At 36.4% G+C, this 8,269-nt stretch overlaps 1 long non-coding RNA gene across 1 annotated transcript; it reads right to left on the bottom strand.

Moving 5' to 3' along the window:
• Nucleotides 1–244: 244 nt before the first annotated feature.
• LOC145674822 (uncharacterized) lies at nucleotides 245–7,040 on the bottom strand. The gene is made up of 3 exons (XR_014129039.1): nucleotides 6,934–7,040; nucleotides 2,861–3,029; nucleotides 245–1,002 (listed from the first exon to the last, which is right to left on the bottom strand). It is a non-coding gene; the product is annotated as an uncharacterized LOC145674822 (long non-coding RNA).
• Nucleotides 7,041–8,269: the final 1,229 nt, after the last annotated feature.

The raw sequence follows: 8,269 nt of genomic DNA on the forward strand, positions 1-8,269 counted from the left end.
TACTAGTACCTTCTTCTTAATGAAATTACGGTACAACACGTGCTTCCATAAATTTTATAGCTATCCATTATTACGCTAGTATGCGCACACATACACACAAACACAACCACCCACATCCAACACACACTCGCACGCACAAGAACAATGGGTTTTATTGACAGTGCAAAATTCAGGACTAAACTTTTATAACTCCAATTTAAGACACCTTTATTTTGGAGGTGAAAAATCGAAAAAGAAAGTACATCTTAAAATTAATTAATCTCTGAGGGATGAAAGCGAAAACACATAACCATTAATTTGAATTCTACATTTATTAGTTATATGTACAATGTGCACGTTTTGTCGTATAAAATAATATTCATACTGTTTGTAATGCAACAAGAAACACTGATTGTCTATATTATTTGTAATACAAACAAGAAATATGTAGACAATGCATATCTGTTGGTTATAATCTAAAACTTACAGAGATCTTTTAATAATATAAAATAAAAATAATTAAATTTTCCTATAAATTTCGTATGAAGGAAAACACCTTTCATAGTTATTGAAAGTACAGAAATACAGCATCATATCAAAAAAGCCTCACGTGCTTAAGTAGGTTAAAAATGGGGACTGCGGTAAATATCCCACTTCTTCGTCTATTATATCAGTAGCAGTTTCTTCCATCTTTTAGTTTTCGAAAGAGATGCCTTTACCTTGATTTCCAACAAAGCGAGGAGGAACAGGTCAACATGTTTCAAGCATGCCGAATCCTTTTCATCCTCAAACAACAAGGCAGATGGAAGTGAATATCTTTCTACTAACGTTTTGAAGATTTGTGGCAATTGTTCATTTGAAGATCTTTATTTTTACTCACGAATGATAAGTGTCTTTAAGGCTAGTTTGCACAACGTGAACTTTCCTCTTTTTTCCGCGGGAGTTAAATTTCATCGCCAGCTCTTTGCAAACCAAGCATCAGAGAAAGGTCCCCTTTCCTCCCAACGATGACAAATAGGAACACTGAAACAGAAAAAAAAATCATGAACAATCATAGTGCAATTTTTCAGGTGCGGAGAAAATTTTTAAAAAATAATTACAATACGTCATGTGCAACTACAATCAATACGCAATAAAACGATTAGTTACTGCACTCGCTTGCATGAAGTCACTTATTCTCAAAAATCCACTTTTAACGGCCTTCCATACAGCGAAATTAAACTACCATTAATTTTAGTTATTCTGTAATAGCTTAACTTTTGATTTTATTGCAGCTGTTAACTCTGATTCTTCAGGAGGATCAAACAAGTTGGGGGGTATAAAACTTTATATATACAGGTACATGACAAATAATTCTGAAACACTCATAGAAGCCTACATTACGTATGTTCTCATAATATAAAATGCCACTCTAAGACCAACTTTAGGATGTGAGCTAAAAGTGACGATCAAGTATATTGATACGATATTACAACTGATGCAAAAAAGAAAAAAAAACTTTGAGTTTTACGTCCTACAGTTATGTCGGCTAGGCTAAAGGAGACGGTGATGATGAAGACTGAATGAAATGGTGGAATGAAGAAAGTGGGAGAACCTCGAGTAAACCCACGCACACTGTGTTTGTCCACCACAAAGTTCACTTTGCGGGGACTGGGATCATAACTGATGCAGACTGATGTAGTAAGAATAGTTTTTATGCTATGAAACAAAGAACTTTCTAATAATAAAATAATATAGCTACTCATTTATCAAACACAACTAGACAACGACCAAAATGAAGTCAAAATTCCGCATTTACATATCGTGACAGAACTGCGCTATCGGATGCAGCAATCTGACAAGCTGTAGACAGGTGGAACTAACCAGAAAAGGTATCCTTCTACTGTGATAAGAAATTTTATCCTGATTGGATACGATTTGGTAAGTTAAATTTATGATGCAAGACGAAACATATATTAGCATTTCAAAATATGACAAAAAATAAAGTGAAAATTACAAACAAAATGGTGTATAACTTATGTATTCCGAAAAATAAAAAATTGTGAGCAAACGCCCCCTCACTTGTTACTGGAGTATTTTTAAAAAATAATACTTCTAGAACCAGAATTCTGTCACAAGCAGTAGGGTGAAAATCCTCACATTATTTGTTCTGAGCAGGGTTAGAAGTTGCGGCAGTTATTATTATTATTATTATTATTATTATTATTATTATTATTATTATTATTATTATTCATAGTAAAAATAAAACTTCTCTTTGGTGAAAATTATATTTTACCCCTCTGTTGAGAAAAATATTTTCGGGAGGAGTACTTTTACCCATTCAAAAAAAAAAAAAAAAAAAGCGCGAACACTATAACATCTGATACATTCCATATTAAAGCTTTGCTTATATATAAATAAGTCAAATAAAATAATTGCTGAAGGAATAAAAATTAATAAACAAGGAAATCTTTAAAAATGTAAAATAATAAATAAATAAATAAATAGTGTATCTGAAGAAGACAAGGGTAGTTGCTGAAACAGTTACATTTAAATAAAATTGGCGCAGCTGTGGCTCGGTGATAGAGCGTTCACCTCTGGTGCCTGGGGCCCCTGGTTCGATCTCAGCTCACTTCAAGCGGCTTTTCTTGGAGTTCTCCAATTTTTTCCCACATTCTTCATTCCACCATTTAATTCACTTCTCATCATCACCGACTCCCTTAGCCTCAGTGCCTGATCGTGGAACGTTAAATTGAATATTTCGTTTACATAAAAGTATTGCCTTGTTCAACAATTATTTTATTTTAGTTAAGCACTAATAAAATATTACTACTTTCTTTCTTTTCTTCTTACTCGGCATTTTCTTACATGAGTATTATAAAATAACATGTAAAAAACTCACCTGTCGTAACTTTGGTATGTATGTCATCCTCCACAGTGATATTTCTAGAGCAGCTCGACGAGCAGAAAGGGGTCAGAGTTACGGCTTTCAAGTTCAGTTAAGAAAGATTCCGTGCTAGGTGGTCTGCTGTTGATCAATTCATCATTTGCAGGAGCATTGGCCACACGCTCTGGAAAGTGGGAGTACATGCAAGGCTTATTTTGGCAAATAACATGTATTTACAGCTAGGCTTATTACAACGACTAAATACATTTAACATGAAATGAAGCAGTTTAATTTCATGTAAACAGTAAAGTGAGTTTTTACTGCATTTTGTATTTAAAAAAAAAAAAAAAAACTGAGAGCTTATAGAGGAAAATGAGTTGGCAGGAAAATATCAGCCATAAATTTCACATGCTTTCTGTTCTGGATATTTTCAGCGTAAAGGACGGTGTGAAGAAGAGTCTGAAATCGTCTCAACCTCGGTGCATGAATGGTCACTTCTTAAATGGAAAGATACGTAAAATAAATATTGACAAACTTGTGGACAGATAGATTTTATGGATTATTGTCTGCCCGTTGTTAACAAGAACCAGGGATCGGAAAATCTTTGAGTTTTACGTCCCACGGTTATGCCGATTAGGCTAAAGGAAACGGTGATGATGAGTAATGGATGAAATGGAGGAATAAAGAAAGTGGGAGGAAACGAGAGAACCCCGAGAAAACCCACGCACACGGTGTTTGTCCTCCACAAAGTTCACTTGGCGGGGCTGGGATCGAACCCGGGACCCCAAGCACCAGAGGTGAACGCTCTATCACTGAGCCACCGCGGCCCCATAAGAAGCAGGGATCGTATTTGAGAACGGAGTGAGAGCGTAAAATATCGCATCTTGAACACAAGGAACACAAATGACTACCTGCGTTTTCGAACGCGGACATTTTTTGACCAAAAACACCAAGACAAGCAATTTCTTGCTATGTATTGCTTCATTTAAATTCTGCAACGTGTAAAAAAAAAAAAATCTTACATTTATAATACAAGCTTGAAAAAATCAAGAGCTCCAATTCTGGGGTAGGTTTTATTTTTTAAAAAAATAAAAAATATCCTACTCTGGGAGGGGCAGCAGATATGTAAGCCCCGAAGCAATGAGGTATGTTTTTTTTTTTACTGATGGGGCTGCAGTGCCTGTGGTAAAGCGTTCACTTCTAGTGCGTGGGGTCCCTGGTTCGATCCCAGCTCGTGCCAAGTGGGCTTTGTGGTGGACAAACACCATGTGCCTGAGTTTTCTCGACATTCTCCCGTTTTCGCCCACTTTCTTCATACCACCATTTTTCACATTTCATTATCACCATCTTCCTTAGGCTCGGTGCCTTTCCTGGGGCGTGAAACTAAATATTTAATTTCATTTCTTTTTAATGAAGAGGAATTGGTGTTCTATCTGAAAGCAGGTTTTTGACCCAAAGAGACTTCCATTGTTATGCGCAGCCCCCAACCACGGTCCCTTAATAAGACATTTGGTTTCCTTTGAATCGTTTCACGATTAGCAGTGGAAATCATAATAATATAGTCATGTAAGGATACTTAATTGAGCTGGAATATATTTTTTTGAACTTCAGTGGCAACATTGATAAGTATCCATCATCACATGCTGGCACTGGAGTAAGTACTGTAATCTAAAATGCGAGGGAGCTGTCTACTCAATTAATGAACCAAATATTCGAACAGTCAAAAAACCGTTACATTATTATGATTTCCACACCGAATTCTGTAGCACAGTTACGGTAGCCAAGTGTCTTGTGAGGGTGTGTAGGGCGATGCTTGCAGTTTGAGAGTGCTCTTAACTGGAGTAATATCCCAGGGGCGTCATTTATGGGGGGCAGGAGGGGGCAATGGCCCCCCCAAGACTTTGAGGAATACATATACTTTAATCGATTGTCTACTAATATACTAGTACAAAACTTGAAAATCTTATGTTGCTGGTGCTTTTGCCCCCCTCAAGCGAAGTTTGAAATGACGCCCCTGTAATATCCTCCCACTGATTATGCACATATACAAGGGGGGCACTACTTTAGCAAACGGGTCTACCAAATATTCATCGATTTTGTGGATTTTTTTCACTAAATTTAAGACAGTAGTGCTACAAAAGGCTAAACAAAACATAACTGAGTGAGCGAAGGGGTTAGAACTTCCATAGGGCTCGTTGTTTCTAACTCTGAAGTCATACACGATTGGCATTGCAACAGTTGCCGAGGGTCATTTCCCAAAGAGGTTCACTCGAGCAGTCGGTTCTACCTAACAGGAAATTCATAAGTAACATACGATGTGAAACATATTTTTGTGAAGGAATGAAAGTGTGAATGTAAGTAATTAATGTCAGTACACAGCAAATTGAAATGAATTTTGGGCATTATTCGGGCAGACGGTTCTACTAAATTTTGACATATTTCTTACAGTTTCATATCAGGTTAGAACAATGCATTTCTTTTAGCAGAGCATTAACTAAATCAGAAGCTCCATTAGTGTTTGCAGATTGATTTCAGGCCTCAGTACAAATACAGCGTGGAGGTAAAGCGTAACAATTTCAGTGAATAAAACATGAACCAATTTATATCAACTCCCCACTAAAAAGCAGGAACAATATATAACGAGTCAGGGTAGGAGCACAGCAACAGGGTCTGAGCGGCAGCGACGGGATGCGTCCGTAGGGAAAAGGCGCGTCAGCGATGGGGAATATACGTCTAAACGAGAATAGTGGAAGAGCACACTTACATTTACAATACTTTCACTGATCAGTTAAATTCAATTCAATATGCTGTACACTGACAGTAATTACTTATATTCACACTCTCATTCCTTCATGAAAAATGTTTCTTATAATATTTTACCTATTTGGTAGAACCGTCTGCTCGAGTGAAGCCGCATTTTGAGTGATAGTGAAAGCATTGTAAACGTAAGTGTGCTTTTCCACTATTCTTCTTTACGCGCATAGTTCCCGTCGCTGACGTGCCTGTTCCCTAGGAACGCACCCCCTCGTTGCCGCTCGGGCCCTCTTGCTGTGCTCCTGCACTGATTCCAATAGAATGCATTTGTGCTTTTTAGTGGGCACCTAGCAAGAGTTGTTTCGTGTTTTATGCACTGTACTTAATATGCCACGCGTCGGGAAGGTTCTAGAACACAAGTCCCCCCCATATAGGTTAACAGCTAGATATGTTCTTTTCTGTACCAAAGTTTAACATTTAATTCACATGTATTGTTGAGCGAGCGTAAGCGAGTGAAGGCGGGTTAGAGCCCCGCACGGCACGTTCTTTTCTGTCTTTGTTACAATTAAGTGGGAAGGGGGACCTGTGTTATAGAACCTTGCCCCATGCGTCTACTCTATATTTATACTAATCCCCGTGAAGGCAATCTGCAAGGAGTAATGGAGCTCCTCATTTAGTGCATATTCTGCTATAGGAAATACAATGCTCTAACCTAACCTGAAAATGTAAGAAATGTATCAAAATTTAGTAGAACCGTATGTTCCAGTAATGCCTCCAAAAGCATACATTTACTGTCATCTCGTTGTTTCCTTGTATTTAGCAATCTTTCGCCTTGGCAAATAGTACCACAATTCGTGCAGTTTTTATTATACGGATCCATAGTATAAGTAGTAGTAGTAGTAGGAACGGGTTAGAAGAAGCCCCGCGGAGGTTGGTTGGTCCTGTTCTCGACATGAAATAGGCAAACTTTTCGTACATTTTACAATCTATGGATCTGTATAGTAAAACTGCACCACAGAATGACATACTTTCCCATGCATACTCACTCCCATATACGGTTTATTGAGAATAATAAAACATACATTATCATTTTACTACCTTCACTATTAATATTTTATATAGTATTCTACCTAAAATATTTAATTTGATACAGGCGTCTGCAAATGTTAACCTAATGGAGGTATCCTCGTTCTTTCTACGGTATTTTAATACACTGTAATAAGAAACCATAGGCAACGCTGTATGAGGAGCTAATCTTCACAATTACAATACTCAATCTGCTGAATTTTACACAGAATGCACCTAAATAGGAATAGGATAGGAATTATACTTACTTGTCTTAAAGCTGACCTTTATCACAGGTGCCTTCAACAAAACACATTATGTATATTCACTCATAATACCATCAAAACACGATTCTGCAAATGGCTCACGATTCCCAGCATGCACTGCTCGCAATTACAATACGGGGAACGTCCGCGCTTTTCAGCACCTAAAAAAGACGTCTATTTTTGGTGATGTTCGATACGTGATTTTTGTACCATTCTGGCACGTGATAAACACGTACAATTTAGGTCATGTTTGACACGTCATTTTTGTTACCATTTTGGCACGTGATAAAGACGTTTCAAATTTTCAAAAGACGTCATTTTGAATTCGAACCCGAAAAAAAGACGTGTTTATGACGTGACTGTGCTACTTGGGACATAATGGCTCGTAAACGACCTTTATCAAAAACTAGAAAACGAAATAAGCGCTCAAAATCTGCTCGAGCGCCGCTAAATGTCGCAAAACTGAAATTGTTGTTTCTGTTGATGATTCTTCTCCATGTTATCAAGAACAAGGAACCGCTGAAGATTCAAGACAGCATGTTGAAAGATAACTTATATATATATATATATATATATATATATATATATATATATATATATATATATATATATATATATATATATATATATATATATATGATATATATAAGCTTCGTGTTACTGGAGTATGTTAGCAGATAAATCTTTATATTCGTTTTACTTATTATTTAATGTATATTTACATTATTTTTGTCTCTCATGTTCTTTTTTAATTATGTTTTGTTTTCGTTGTTTGCAACTATTCTCAGTACCTACCAGTTTCTATATACAATCTGTAATATATATTGACTCACTATTTAGACTGGGACGAAATATTGTACTAAATTTAATACTCTCTCACTGCGAACCAAATAAGGGTACCAGTGAACTGTAAGTTATTTCAATAAATTAGAGTGCTAAGAACAGTGGCTTGCAAGGATACCCGTGAACCGTAAGTCATACCAGGGGGGTCTATCTTCGAAATCTTGGTTTACGTAGGTACAATATTTGTCAATTAGGATCGGACAGTAAGCAAGATATAAATAATGTTGACAATTAAATAATATAATAATATTCACATGCGAGAATCATTTTCGTTCTGAAATATTCTATGGTACGTATAAAATTTGTGCGTGTCATTTTGTTCGATCTTTAGCACAATATAATAATAATTTAATGTTAATGGACTAGAGATTATGTGGAATTAATTATGATGATGATACATATCATGACAAAGAGCGATGTATACGAATATGATGTTCATTAAAGAGAAGAAGTACGATTATAATTACATGCCACTTGGTCCTCAAACATATTTGTC

This window comes from Thermobia domestica, chromosome 18 (assembly GCF_964235325.1).
Source record: "Thermobia domestica chromosome 18, izTheDome1.hap1.1, whole genome shotgun sequence".
Taxonomy (NCBI): domain Eukaryota; kingdom Metazoa; phylum Arthropoda; class Insecta; order Zygentoma; family Lepismatidae; genus Thermobia; species Thermobia domestica.